This window comes from Symphalangus syndactylus, chromosome 24 (genome assembly GCF_028878055.3).
Source record: "Symphalangus syndactylus isolate Jambi chromosome 24, NHGRI_mSymSyn1-v2.1_pri, whole genome shotgun sequence".
In the NCBI taxonomy this organism is placed as follows: Eukaryota; Metazoa; Chordata; class Mammalia; order Primates; family Hylobatidae; genus Symphalangus; species Symphalangus syndactylus.
This window is the reverse complement of record NC_072446.2, coordinates 58,910,724-58,926,768: the sequence shown is the minus strand read 5'-3', so window position 1 is coordinate 58,926,768 and position 16,045 is coordinate 58,910,724. Positions and strand designations below refer to the sequence as shown.

At 39.7% G+C, this 16,045-nt stretch overlaps 1 long non-coding RNA gene across 1 annotated transcript; it reads left to right on the top strand.

Moving 5' to 3' along the window:
• The first annotated feature begins 807 nt into the window (after positions 1-807).
• On the top strand, positions 808-14,120 carry LOC134735895 (uncharacterized). The gene is made up of 3 exons (XR_010119464.1): positions 808-851; positions 13,496-13,748; positions 13,961-14,120. It is a non-coding gene; the product is annotated as an uncharacterized lncRNA (long non-coding RNA).
• Positions 14,121-16,045: the final 1,925 nt, after the last annotated feature.

Genomic DNA, 16,045 nt, shown 5'->3' with positions numbered 1-16,045 from the left:
GAAACAATTTGGGTCTGATTATTGATTCACTTTACTTAATAGACACAGGGCTATTTATATTATTTATATCTCCTTGTGTGAATCTTGGGAGTGTCTATGATGGAATTGGTCCATTTTATCTAAATTGTCAAATTTGTAATCACAGTGTTGTTTGTAGTATTCCTCTATTATCCTTTCAATGTCCATCCTTTATTTCTGATATTGGTAACTTTTCCTCTTCTCTCTCTTTTTTCTTGGTTAGTCTGGCTAGAAGTTTACCAATTTATTGATTTGTTCAAAGGACCAGCTTTTGGTTTGTTAGTTTTTTCTATTATTTTCCTGTTTTCAATTACATTGATTTCTGCTCTATTTCTTTCTTCTGCTTGCTTTAGGTCTAAATTCCTCTTTTTTTCTTGTTTCCTATGGTTGAATATTAAGTTATTCACTTTAGATATTTTTTATTTTCTACCATATGTATTTAATGCTATCAAATTCCCTCTCAGCATTGCTCCAGGTACATCCCACACATTTTAATAAGTTGTATTTTTATGTTAATTTAAAATATTTTTAAGTGTTTCTTGTGACATCTTGACTCATGTGTTATATAGATTTGTGTTGTTTAATCTCCAACTATTTGGTGATTTTCCAAATATGTTTCTATTATTGATTTCTAGTTTAATTCTATTGTGGTCTGAGAACATGCTTGGCATGTTTTCTACTCTTTTAAATTTTAAAGTGTGTTTTATGGCTTAGAATGTTGTCTATGTCTGAGAATGTTCCATGTGAGCTTAAGAAGAATGTGTATTCTACTATGGTTGGATGCAGTATTCTACAAATTTCAATTAGAGCAAGTTGATTATAATGCTGTTCAGGTAAACTATATTTTGTTGCTATTTCTGCCTGCTTAATCTCTCAATTACTGACAAGGGGTATTAAATTCTCCAAGCATAATAGTGAATTTATCCCTCCTTCAGTTATATGAGTTGTTGCCTCATGTATTTTGATTATCTGTTTTTACATACATACATGTTTAGAATTGTTATATCTTCTTCAAAAATTTACCTATTCATAATTATCCAGTGCCACTCTATCTCTGACAATTCTCCTTGTTTTGAAGTCTGCTTTGGCTGAAATTAATATATTCATTCCAGTTTTCTTTTGATTAGTATGGTTTCTATTTCTCCATTGTCCATTTCTTCAATTTTAGCCTATCAGAGTCTTTATATTTAAAGTGAATTTTACATAAACAATATATACTTGGGTCTTGCATTTTTATCTGACTATCTCTATCTTTTAGCTGGTATATTTAGACTACTCATTCCAAGGGATTATTCATGTATTTGCTTTAACATCAACCATGTTTGTAGTTGTTTTATGCTTTCCATGGTTTTAATTAAGTCTCTGTATAGTTTCATTTTATCTCCTCTCTTATTCACTTCTTTAAAGAAAAAAAAAAAACTGTGGTTGCCCTAAAGCTTACAATATACATTTTTAGCTAATCTAATTCCACCTTCAAATTACATGCTGCTGCTTCATGAGTAGTGCAGGTACATTGTAAAAATATTCCCAATTTCTCCCATCCCGTGTGATGTTGCTGTCATTTAATTTCTTTTATTCTATGTTATAATCACCCAGTACATTGTTACTATTATTAAATATACAGTTACATTTTAGAATAATAAAAATGAAATATTTTATTTCACTTTCATTGATTCCTTTTTCCAAGATTCTTCATCTCTCTTTCTTTAAATAGACAAGTCTCACTTTGTCACCTAGGCTAGAGTGCAGTGGTGTGATCATAGCTCACTGCAGCCTTGACCTCCCAGGCTCAAGTGATCCTCCCACCTCAGCCTCCCAAGTAGCTGGGACTACAGGTGCATGCCACCATGCCCAGCTAATTTTTTTAAATTATCTGTAGAGATGGGGTCTTGCTATGTTGCCAAGTCTGGTCTCAAGCTCCTGGTCTCAAGCAATATCCTTGCTTTGGCCTCCCAAATTGCTGGGGTTACAGGTGTGAGCCACCACACCTGGCTCTCTCTATATATATATTCGTGTATATGTTGCTTAATGATAGTGATGCATTCTGGGGAATTCACCTTTAGGCAATTTCTTTGTTGTGGAAATATCACAAAATGTACTTAAACTTAGGTGATATAACCTACTATACCTACTACACATCAAGGGTGTAGGATATAGCCTATTGTTCTTAGACTACAAATCTGCACAGTATGTTACTGTACTAAATGCTGTAGGCAATTACAACATAATGGTGTTTGTGTATCTAAACATATATAAACATTTAAAAAGTACAGTGAAACTATGGTACAAAAACTACCATTGGACCCAATTACTTAATGGGACCCAGCAATCCCATTACTTGATATATACCCAAAGGAATAGAAATCATTCTACCAAAAAGGCACCAGCACATGTATGTTCATTGCAGCACTATACCCAAAGCAAAGACATGGAATCAACCTAGATGTCCATCACTGGTGGACTAGATAAAGAAAATATGGTACATATACATCGTGGAATACTACACAGCTATAAAAAACAGTGAAATCATGTCCTTTGCAGCAACATGGATGCAACTGGAGGCCATTATCCTAAGTGAATTAACACAGGAACAGAAAACCAAATACTACATGTTCTCACTTATAAGTGGGAGCTGCACTGAGTACATATGGACACAAAGATGGGGACAATAGACACTAGGGTCTACTTGAGGTTGGAGAGTGGCAGGGAGAGTGAGGGTCAAAAAGCTACCTATCAAGTACTATGCTCTCCACCTGGGTGATGAAGTCATTCGTACGCCAAAACCCAGTGACACAAAATTTACCCCTCTAACAAACCTGCACATGTACCTCCTGAACCTATAAGTTGAAAAGAAAATACAGTATAAAAGATTTAAAAATGGTATACCTGTATAGGACACTCACTGTGAATGGAGTTTGCAGGACTGGAAGTTGCTCTGGGTGAGTCAGTGAGTGAGTGGTGCACGATTTTGAAGGCCTGGATATTACTGTATACTACTGCACACTTTATAAACACTGTACACTTAGGCTACACTAAATTTATGAAAAAGTTTTTTTTTCTTCAATAGTAAACTAAATCTTAGCTTACTATAGCTTTTTTTTTTTTTTTTTTTTTTTGAGACGGAGTCTCGCTCTGTCGCCCAGGCTGGAGTGCAGTGGTGCAATCTCGGCTCACTGCAAGCTCCGCCTCCCGGGTTCACGCCATTCTCCTGCCTCAGCCTCTCCGAGTAGCTGGGACTACAGGCGCCCGCCACCACGCCCGGCTAATTTTTTGTATTTTTAGTAGAGACGGGGTTTCACCGTGGTCTCGATCTCCTGACCTCGTGATCCGCCCGCCTCGGCCTCCCAAAGTGCTGGGATTACAAGCGTGAGCCACCGCGCCCGGCCAGCTTTTTAACTTGATACACTTTTAGTTTTTTTTTTAACTTTTTGGCTGTTCATATAATAATAACATAACTTAAAACATGAACATATTATACAGCTATTCAAAAATATTTTCTTTCTCTTTATCCTTATTCTATAATCTTTTTTCTATTTTCAAAATTTTTAATTCTTTTACTTTTTAGGCTTTATTGTTAAAAATTAAAACACAAGCACACACATTATCCTAGGCCTACACAGGGTCAATATCATCAATATTACTGTCTTCTATCTCTTGTCCCACTGGAAGGTTTTTAGGGGCAATAACAGGCATAGAGCTGTCATCTCTTATGATAACAATGACTTCTTCTGGATAATTCCTGAAGGACCTGCCTGAGGCTCTTTTAAGTTAACTTTTTAAAAAATAAGTAGACAGACTATGCTCTAAAATAACAATAAAAGGTATAGTGTAATAAATACATAAACCAATAACATAGTCTTTTATTACTACTATCAAGTATTATGTACTGGTGGCTCTAAAATAACAATAAAAGGTATAGTGTAATAAATACATAAACCAATAACATAGTCTTTTATTACTACTATCAAGTATTATGTACTGGTGGCCAGGCGCGGTGGCTCACACCTGTAATCCCAGCACTTTGGGAGGCCGAGGCAGGCAGATCACGAGGTCAAGAGATCGAGATCATCCTGGACAATATGGTGAAACCCCGCTCTGCTAAAAATACAAAAATTGGCTGGACATGGTGGTGCACGCCTGTAGTCCCAGCTACTCGGGAAGCTGAGGCAGGAGAATCACTTGAACCTGGCAGGCAGAGGTTGCAGTGAACTGAGATCGTGCCACTGTACTCCAGCCTAGCAACAGAGCAAGACTCTGTCTCAAAAAAAAAGAAAGTATTATGTACCGTACATAATTGTACACGATAGACCTTAGTACAACTGGCAACACAGTATGCTTATTTACACTAGCTTCACTACAAACACATGAGAAATGTATTGTGCTACAACATTAGAATGGCTATGACTTCACTAGGTAATAGGAATTTTTCAATTCCATTATAAGCTTCTGGGACCACCACTGTATATGCAGTCTGCCCTTGACTGATACATCCATATGCAGTACATGCCTGTAGATTCAAGATTCTGACCTATGTTATTTCCTTCTCCCTTAAGAACTTATTTTAACATTTATTGAAGCACAGGTCTGCTGGGGATAAATTCCATCAATATTTGTTTGTCTGAGAAAGTTGCATTTGCTCCTTCACTTTTAAAGGATATTTTCATTGGGTATAGAATGCTAGATTTTTGTTTGTTTGTTTGTTTGTTTTGATCTGTTTTTTGTTTTTAGAGATGGGGTCTTGCTATGTGGGCCAGGCTGGTCTTGAACCCCTGAGCTCAAGTGATCCTCCCACCTAGACCTCCCAAAGTGCTGGGATTACAGGCGTGAGCCACCACACCCAGCATACTTTGCTTTTTAATTAACAATAATTTAAATATTGCATGCCACTCTCTTCTTGCTTGCATGACTTCTGATGATAAATGTGATGTAATTCTTATCTTTACTCTTCTATTGATATGGTGGTGTTTTTCTCTGGCTTCTTTTAAGATTTTTCTTCTTTGTCTTTGATTTTCTGCAGCTTAAATATGATGCACCTAAATGCAGAGCTTTGGTTTTGGGGTTTTGTTTTTATTTATTCTGCCTGATGAGCTCTGAGCTTCTTGGATTGATGTATGCCATTAACTTTGGAAAGTTCTCAGATATTATTACTTTAAATCTTTCTTCTGCTGTCTCTTTATTCTTCTAGTATTTCAATTACATACATATTACATCTTGTGAAATTGCCCTATAGTTCTTGGATGTTCTGTTTTTATTATTCTTTTTTTCTCTTTGCAATTCAGTTTGGAAGGTTTGTATTGACCTATTTTAAAGTTCACTGATTATTTCCTTAACCTTGTTACGTTTATTCATGAGCCCATCAAAGGCATTCTTCAATTATGTTACAGTGTTTTTATTTCTAGCATTTCTTTTCAGTTCTTTCTTAGAATTTCCATCTTTCTGCTTTTACCATCCATCTGTTCTTGTATCTAATCTTGTCTACTTTTTCCATTAGAGACCTTTACATATTAATCATAGTAATTTTAAATTCCCTGTCTGATAATTCCAAAATCTATGTCTCATGAGTCTGGTTCTGATGCTTGCTTTGTTTTTTCAAACAATGTTTTTCTTTCTCTTTGGTATGCCTTGTAATTTTTTGTTGAGTGATGGACGTATCATATCAGGTAATAGGAACTGAGGTAAACAGTCCTGTAGTGTGAAGACTTAATGTTACTCTGATTAGGAGTTGGGTTTTGTTTAACGTTCTCTATGGCTCCAGGGCCAGAAGCTTTAAATTCCTTAGTTTCTCATGATTTCTATTTCTCTCCCCTTGCCAGAGCCATGAGGGGATCTTTCTCAGTTCTTCACCATGAGAACCTGGTGTGGTTCCTCCAGGTCAAGTTCACAAAAGTGAAAGGGCCCCCTTAAGACCCAGGAATTTCTTCTTCTCATGCTAGTCTTATACTCAGCCTCCAGAAATTTGTCAATTTTACCATTTAAGTGTTTTTTAACATTTAACCAGTTTACAGTTTTCAACTTCTGCTCTAGGTAAGCAGATCTCATCTGTGACTCTCAGTCTCAGCATTCACCTTTCACTACAGACTTTTGGGTGGTGAATTTGCCCTGAACAGTCAGTCTGCAGTGAAACTCTTGTGAATATACAAATCTACAGTGTCAACCAATACAGTGAACTTAACCAAGAAACTGTTGTAATAATTTTTTTCTGTTCATTAAAGCAGATATTATTCAGGCACTATTTTTAGAAATTTAGTAGGAAAATCATAATTCCTATAAAAACATATGGATGTATATCCAATTTAAATAAATCTAAATGTGCTCAGAGACAACATTCTTTTAAGAGAAGTTTTATTACTCAACAAAGCCTGAATACAGTTTCCATTGAGAAAAACCACGGGAATCCTATAAACTAAATGACTTCCAAAGGGCTTACCTGATCATTTCTTTCTTTCCTTTCTTTTTTTTCTTTGAGACGGAGTTTCGCTCTGTCGCCCTGGCTGGAGTGCAGTGGCACAATCTCGGCTCACTGCAACCTCTGCCTCCCAGGTTCAAGCGATTTTCCTGCTTCCGCCTCCTGAGTATCTGGGATTACAGGTGTGCACCACCGCGCCCAGCTGATTTTTGTATTTTTAGTAGAGACGGAGTTTCACCATGCTGGTCAAGCTGGTCTCGAACTCCTGACCTCATGATCTGCTCGCCTTAGCCTCCCAAAGTGCTGATATTACAGGTGTGAGCCACTGCACCCAGTCTTACCTGATTATTTCCAAGGCTGAATTATAAAAGAAAAAATAATACACTGTTACATATGAAAGGTGCCCCCCTTTAATAAACTAGCTTTAAGTTTATTGTGACTTTAATTGCCATTTCACTCAATAATAAAATCAAAAGTGATAACATAGAACGCTTTTCCATTTCAGAAAATTTTATTTTTCTTTGAACCTACTAATGAGTAGGAACTTTGGCATTATTCTATATATGCACATGAAATGACACCCTGGAAATGCTGTCTATGAGAGAACCATGGACATCTTGTTGACTTAACTTCCCAAGACTTCAAGGAAGGAATGAGGAATTGAAATTGCTGTTTATTTTCTATTCTATGTATTGGCTTTGAGCCACTGACAATTGGGAAAGTTACATGGATATATAATTTTTTTAATCTCTGTCTCAGCAGAAATAGAAATCAAAAAAGCAAAAGGTAGCCTGTGGGAAATAGACGTTGGGAAGGACACCTCAGGAAGATGAACCATGAACATAGCCCATGTCCACTCGCCTGGGTTTCTTCTCTGCGGGCACTTTTTCTTTGCATCCGTTTATCACAAACCTTCTGCTTTCTCTGGTTGGACTCTGGAAAATGTGGCATTATCAAGTAAAATGATTTTTGGAATTTAACTATTCAACTAGAAAAGACCTCAGAGATTTGGGGAAAAAAAAAATCCCTTACTCATTTCTCAAAGGAGAAGCTGAAGCTCTGTAGGAAATAAATTACCTGCCCAAGATCCCATAGCCAGAGCAGATGAAGGCTAACACCCTCTCTCTTTGCTGTCATCTTCTTCAGGAAGAGCAAACCAAAAGACAGATCAGAACTGTATGGCATCTATGTAGACATGCCTGATCCTCTAGATTTATTTTATTGGCAAAGAGCGAGGTTAGAGGGAAGCTTGAATCACTTTTCATTTCAGTGTATTCTCTTCAGTTAAGCTGTCCTTTGAGTCATGTGTTGTTTTTCTTTTGGGTCTTTAATTGCCATTACACGGCACATAAAAATAACCCAAGTTCTTAACATGCGTATTTGCAGCAAGAACACTTGATTATATCTCTTCATCAGTCCTACCTGCAAAGGCCACAGGCCTGCGCTCTGCAAGGACTTTTTCTCCCTGGGGCTTTTCTTCTTTGTGTGGGGAGTTAGCGTTTCCCCTGGTGATGGGCCAGGTGTCAACATTCTGCTTATGTAACAAGGCCTCTTTCGTCTGCAGACATGATGAGCTCTGAGGCTCTATGGCAAGACAGTGACCGCACTAACCACTCCTTGGCTGGGGTGACAGTCAGGCAGTCTCTCTATCAAGATGCTCCCAGCTCCCAGGTGATCCTGTCCCAGGACCCCAGTTCAGGAGCTGGCTTTCCCTGTTTATTGCATTTGGAACCTTTCTCCTTATGGGTTTGGATATGTCCAGCTTTTATCCTGGAAATTTTTCCTCTCTGCAGTCAATCCCCTCTCCAACTCAGTTAGTATTTGCTTTCTGCATCACCACTATTCCCTTGCTCGGCGTTTACCTCATTTTTACCTTTCTTGCTCACTTTCACTTCCTTTTAATTCTCTCACTGTTAAATTCTTTTTTAAACTTCCCATAATCAAAATTACCATTTATTAATATTTCTCCCAGGGTCCCTTCTGCTGGCCCCTGACTGAATCCTCCTTGCTTCCTATTAACAATGCCTCCGCCTATTTCAATGTCATCTGATAGCACAAAATTACAAGCTCTTTGACACTCAAGTCTTTTTTTTTTTTAAATAAGACTACTTACTTTTGCCTATTGCTAGACATAGAATCTGCCTGAAAAATACCAGGAAAATAAGATGAGGATGTCACTTAGCAATAAATACCCCCTAAATTATGAACTTCAAAGAAATATTGCTCACTCTGACAACAGTTAAGTGATGCATCTGGAATCAAAGACTTAAGAACTTCCCCACCTCTGACATCAATAAGAAAAGGCTCAGCCTTCACACCTGTTGTTCCCTCTGCGTGGAAAGCTCTTTCTTCCACTCATGGCCTCACTATTTCCTGCTCAGACTTCAAGTGGTGAATGAATATCACTTCTTCAGGGAACTATGCCCTGACTCTGCAGTCTAAATTATATTCTTTGATTTGATCCTCACATCTGTAGCCCAAACTTCTCATCTGAATTTCCTGCTCTGATATCCAGCTGTCTGTTTGATGTCTCCATCAGGTGTCATAGACATCTTAAACTTAGCAAGTACAAACTGAATCCTTCATTTTTCTCCCTCGCACCTGTTTATACCCTGGTGTTCCCTATTTCAGTAAATGTTCTAGGTAAATGTTCATTATTTACCTAGTTACTCAAACCAGAAACCTTGGAGTCTGTCTTAGGTTGGGTTTCTTAGACACAGAGGCCCAGAAGGGGACTTCTGTCCAGTTGATGCACTGCAAGGGAGCCCTCGGGAAACACCAGGCTATGCACGAAGCCAGACAAGGCCGAAGCAAGAACGTGGCAAAGACATGGGTGCAGCTGGAATCTAGCATCAGCCTGATGCCATGGACATCTGTGGAGCATGAGCAACACAAGAGTTGGCTTACTTTGAGACAAGAAAACGGGGCTTTGTTACTCTGGTCTCAGTGAGTCATTGGTTACAAGCTTCCCACTCCCACCACTTTTCTAGATGAGAATGCTCCATTGCCTGAGGTCAGAGAAAGAGGACGCTGGGAGCCATTAGCAAGCAACACTCATACCCACTGGGGATAGAGGCACCAGCGTGGTGAAGGGGCCTGCATGGAGTCCTGACAGAGCTGACTGTACCATCCTGAACTCCATTCTCTCTCTCACTGAACCACCCTCCATCCCACCAACATCACCTTAGTCCAAACCAGCTTCTCCACCTTGACTACTGTGCATTCTCTTATCAATAGTTGTACTCCTCCTCCCTCCCACAAGAAGTAGGAAATAAAAGAATTAAGGTTGCTTTCTGAGATATAAGCTATAAGACCAATCAGAAAAGAAAAGTGGAAAGTCACACTTGTAGGAGAAGAATGGCTTCCCTCAGCAAACTCAGACTGATGAGGTTAAGTGGAAGAGCACACCCAAAGAAAGAACATTCCAAAGGAGCAGTTGTTCCTACAACTGGAAGCTACGCAAAGGGGAATAAGGAAGGAATGCACTGAGAGAGACTCCAGAAGTGTCAGTCAATGAATATCACTAATTCACATCCAATTGACAAGATAGAAACTCAAACCTCATTTTGACCTGCTGCTCTTCAAGTCATCGACTCAAATCTCTCACTCCTTTGTTCTGATTCTGTGATCACCAAGTATCTGGAAAGCATAGAGAATTTGAGTAGTTCTATGTCAATGACATTTTTTTTTTCTCACTGCAAATAATAAATGGCCATTCCAGCCTTATACATCAGTATCTTGATTCAAAAAGCCAGCCAGTGGTGAGTTTCACAGCCTGCATGTCTGAGAGCCAAGACTCTGGACCATGACACATTTATCAAGTTGTACAGAAGATTGTATTTTCCAAAAAAAAAAAAAAAAAAAATGGCCACAGCAAGCTCTCTGGTTCCACATGGTCTTCCAGAACTTTTCCATTCCTCCATCAAGAAATGGGAGTCCATTTCCTCTCCTCTTGAATCTGTGTGGGCTTTCATGACTGCTTTCATGAATAGAGTACAGCACAAGTGATTCTGTCTAAATAAAGGCTAGAAAGCAATATGGCTTCCACTTGGCCCTTGCTCTTTTGGGATGTTTACCTTTTGAATCTGTCACCGTGTTACAAGAAAGTACAGGACAAGGATATGAGTAGGTGTCCTGGAAGAGAGCCCCAACTAAAATCCTAGCCACCAGTTACCATCAACTGCCAATCATGTGAGTGAAAGAGTCTTCAGATGATTATAGCCCCAAGCTTCTGGCTACCCAACTGATGGGGAGAGTAGAACAGACGAACTGTCCTCATCTAGCCATAGCCAAATTGCAGATTTATGAGAAAAATAAATGCTGTTGCTGATTTAAGCCACTAAGTTTTGGGGTGGTTTTCATGTGACAATAGACAACCAGACAGAAAGTAGCCTGTCTAATATTAGCAGATGAGCCTAACATTGCCATGCAACTACATGAATCTTTTTATTCATTCTTTATGTTCCTAGTTACTACGGTTCTTGGTTTCCACTCTCTGACATGGGATATTCATACCTGCTGAGGACCAGTCTTATATGCTGGTTGACTCTACTCATTCCTGTGGCTCCTGTGCCCATATATGAAACCTGGCACCATCTATAGCCTTGCCTGGGTTCTTCTCTCGTGCTCCATTTTATTAATTTATGCATATTCCTGAGTACAATTTTTCTATTTATCCTCATTCCCTTGATGATTTCACTCAGTCACATAGATTTAATACCATTTTTATGCTGTAGACTGTAACATTTTTATCTCCAGCCTGAATCTTACCCTGAACCCCAAACCATACTGCTTACTGGATCTCTACATCTAGATGAATAATGGACATCTCAAACTTAGTTTCCAAAACTGACCTCTTGATCTCTTACCACCCCAAAAATGTTTCTCTCAATCTTTCTCATCTCAGTAAATGGCAAGTCCATATTTCCAGATTGAAAATCCTAGACTCATACTGTCTACCTCCAAGCTACCAGAAAGTCTTCCATAGCATTATCTTTAAAATATGTTCAGAATCTAACCTCTTGGTCACCATCCTGACCCAAGCTACTATCATCCCCCACCTAGATTATTGACATTGCCACTCAAGTGGTCTCCTTGCCTTCATCTTTGCCCCCCACACTGTGATCTATTTCCATCACAGTGGTCTGATCACATTTCTTCAACCAAATCCTACCTTACCAAGGATTAAAGCTAAAGACTTTTTAATGGCAAATAAGTTATTACATGATCTATTTTCCCTCTGACCTTATCTCTTACCACTTTCTTTCTAGAAGAGTATGCTGAAACCACACTGACCTTCTTGCTGCTCTTCAAACATGTTCTGCCGCTTTCCACCTGAGAACTTTTGCATTTGCTCTTTCCTCTACCGGAAATGCTTTCTCCCCATGTATCCACAAGGATCAAACCAGGAATGCTGTCTCCCCATTTATCCACATGAATCAAACCTTCTCCTCAAGGCTTTGCTCAATATCACCTTCAGGGCTTTGCTCAATATCACCTTCTTAATGAGGCCTTTCCTAACCATCCTTCCTGAAATTGCACTTGCAGCCCAGCTTATCCATGCCCCAACCCCACTTTGCTTTTCTCAAGGGTCCCAACCACCATCTGACAGTCTGTATGTCATATTTGTTTGTTTATTACCTGACTCCACATGCTACTGTATAAGTTCCACAAGGCAGGGAGTTTTATCTGTTTTGTCCACTATTATGTCCCCATAGCCTAGAACAGTGTCTGGTATATAGCATATGCTCAATAAATGTTTGTTGAATGAATTAACTGTTGCCCAATACAGATGACTTCCAGATTTCCAGCTACAGCCAAAAATACTCTTACATTTTAGACCTACATATCCAACCACCTAATAAACATCTCAAATTTGAAGTTCCAAAGACACTTTAAATGTTACAAGATCAAAACTGAACTTGTCATCTCTGTTTTAGATCTGCCTCTATCACTGTATTCACTCTGTGAGTGAATGATGTCACCCTCTGCCAAGTTTCTCAAGCCAGAAACCTCGGAGTCCATGCCAACAACCACACTGTCTCCACTCCCCTCATCCAACTGGGTGCTAAGATCATGTCTTTTGAATCATCTTCTCTCACTCTTCTGCTTTAATCATTTCTCTCCTAAATAATTACAGAGGCTTCCTCCAAAGAACACTCTTGGTCCACAGGATTGCCCCTTCTGCTACACTTCCAAGTATCTCCACAGTGATACAACTTAAAGGCAATATAATCAAACCATCTCTCTCTTCAGAAGTCATCACTAGCTCCTCCATCTCCTAGACATTTAAGCCAGCAATTATTAGCGTGGGGTTTGGGGGATCATCTTTCTATTCTAGCCTGATCATCTGTCCCCTTCCCTTTTCAGTATTCCCACCTGGCTGCACTCTTTTAGGTTTCCCAAGCACACCCCTCCTTCCCAGGCTGCCTTTATTTCTGCATTCTCCCCATCTGTCTAAAAAAGCCCAGATCAAATGTCACATCTTTAAGAACATTAACTCTCCCACCTTGGAATATCAATGGCTCTTTATCTGTACCTTCCTTTAGGTACTCGCTGTCATGGCCATTCCTGTGTTCCTTGGGTCAGGGAGACAGATCCTCCACTTTCTCTCAGAGTGCCCTGACCCCAGCCAATGCTGTGACCTTGAATAAATGGGAGCTCAGTGAGAACCTATGAAACGAATGAATGATCTCCACAGTCCCAGGCATTGAATTCCATGCAGCTACTTTTAGTCACCAAATCTATCTTACCAGTCCCACTTGTTATCTCATTCTGTTCCCTGTCTCCATTTATTTAAAGAGTGCTAGCATTACACTATGCAGTTTGCATCCAAAGAATCACAGGACGTTCAGGCAATATAAGAAACCAATTGCATCTGAATTCTCAGAACAAAATATTCATCCATTTAGAGTCAAGTTGGAAGGTCAAGTCTCTCTCTCTCACACATATACATATGTGTCTACAAATTATATAATAATATGGGCATGTGTGTGTTGTGTATATATATATATATATATATATATATATGTATTACATAAGCCAATTGAGTTTATGTAATTATGAATGCAGGCAAATCCCAAGATCTGCAGTATGAGTTGGAAAGCTGGAGACCCTGGAGAGTCAAAGGTTTAGTTCCAGTCTGAAGGCCAGGAAGCTCAAGAGTCAGGAGGATCTGAGGTTTCAGTTCAAGTCCAGAAGCAGGAAAATTTCTCTTACTTGGGAGAAGATCTGCCTTTTGTTCTACTCAGGCTTTCAATTGATTGCATGAGACCCACCCACACGAGGGAGGACAATCTCCTTTCCTCAATCTACTGGTTTAAATGTGAGTAATACCCAAAAACATCCTCACAGAAATGCCTGGAAAAATGTTTACCAAATATCTGGGCACCATGGCTCAGCCAAGTGGACACATAAACTATCACAGAGGGCAAGTGTAGTACACCCCTTGGATCCCTTTTTACTGGTTTTGCGAGCCCTTCCCTTGGCTTCCGAGTGTTTGGATTCCAATGGCTTGCATCTGTGCCTTTCTTCAAGGGACTCCCTGGGACTACTGGCACCACACTGCACACATGGAGCAGAAAGGCAGCAAGCACAGAGAGCAGGGGGTCCCATGGAAATTATCTTCCTCACGGTAGCCCTGGCTGATGACTGACTAACTGATGGTGCAGGAATATGGAAGCCCAGCACCCTTATTTCCAGTTGGGACTTTATTCACTCATTTACTGTGTCCTTCTGATATTCTTTAAGTATATATAAAACATTGCACGTGAATTCTTATCTCGAGTTCTGTTTCTTATGGAAAGTTCTGTTTCTTATGGCCTAAGTAAGCAACCTTTCTCATAATACCTTGTTGGCTTTGATAAGCATTGTTTTTTCCTTCCTGAAGTCAATCCCTACTCAGAGTTTGAGGAGACCATCTAACATTTCCTAAAGCTTTTGCATCATCAAGTGGCCTATTAAGAGCCTCCTTTCTGTTTGGTATCACTAAGAAGCAAACTTCTGAGTTAGGAAAGTGTGAGCTCTGGAATCACACCTAGTTCTGGTCTCCTATGGGCACACACAAAAAGAGTCAACCTTGCTGCAATGTGCTGAGGGAAGGATATTGCCTTTCCTTCAAACCTCCCAGAATGAGAATTTGGAGCAGCCTGCCATTTGCTGAACTGCATTCTTTACTGTAAAATGAGAGCACAGGAAGAAGCCAGCTCTAACAATAATAAGATCCATTTAGCATTTAATCTACACACATGCTGATTTATATTATAATTGCAGGTTGCTAGAGAGGTATGTCTCTCTTCCCAGAACCCCCAATGACTGCAAAAGGTAATTACCAAAATGGCGCAGGTCTGCTTATCATGTGGAAGCCTCATGTTTCTTGAAATAACTTAACCCTGGGTGTCACTGAGCTTTCCCTGAAGAGAACTGGGAGCAGGAAATCCACTTCAAGGAGTGAGATATTCTTTTTTCTTCTTGTAATATATGAACTTATTTTAATTACCTTTCTGTTTTTTTTCAGTACGAGTAGGTAACCAGGAGAGTGGGAAATATAGTCCTTTAAAAAACCTGATGATAAACACTGTCAAAGAAAGTCCTTTAGAAAATGGCTGCAGGATGTTCTTGTTTGTTTTGTTTTGTTTTTGCCCAGGCTAGTGTGCAGTGATGTGATCTCGGCCTCCCAAGTAGCGGGGATTACAGGCACCCACCACCACACACGGCTAATCCTTGTATTTTCAGTAGAGATGGGGGTTTCACCATGTTGATCAGGCTGGTCTCGAACTCTTGGCCTCTGGTGATCCACCCACCTAGGCCTCCCAAAGTGCTGGAATTACAGGCGTAAGCCACCGCGCCCGGCCAGTATGTTCTTGAAACCAAGGCATTTCAGGGGATTTCCTGCTACTCGAGGATTCTGGCCATCAAGCTATGGAATGTTGAGCATGCATGCACACATTCACATTCACTCACATGTACACACACATTCATAGAGTTATTGATTTTTTAAAGTCTAATGCCTAGAGTGGCCTGGAATGAATGCTGACATACTGTGAGAAATAAAGAATGTGAGCAGACCCACGAGTAACCAAACGAGTATTTCACCAGTCAGAGTGAGTGACCAAAGGACAGCTAAGACCATTGCATTCCACCTTCCCCTCTGGCCAAGTTTGCTTCCCAATCTAAGTTTGTCTTCTCGGTCTTCCCTGACCTTGGCTATCAAACCAAGGCTTCACAGGAGATGAAACACCTTTCTGTGAAATAAAGTAGAAGTTCACCAGGTAGACGCAGGGAGAGGGATTCCCAGCCAAAGCAGCAGCAATTAAATCACGGGGCTGGGAATGGAGCCACATGTTGGGGAGTTATAATTAGTTCATTACTCTAAAAAATAGAGTAACTCAACTCAAAAAAAAAAATAAGGATGGACAGATAGGCCAAGTTCACCTCAAGGGGAATTCATATGTTAGGTAGGAGTTTGAAATTAAATAGCTATCAAAGGCTTCAATCAGGGAAGTGATACGATTCCATGATGTTGATAGAAGCTCATTTGGGCAGCAGTGTGGACAATGACCCGATGGATCAGTAATGGAGACAAAAACACTTGACAGAGCTGTTGTGATGTGAGTGTCCAGG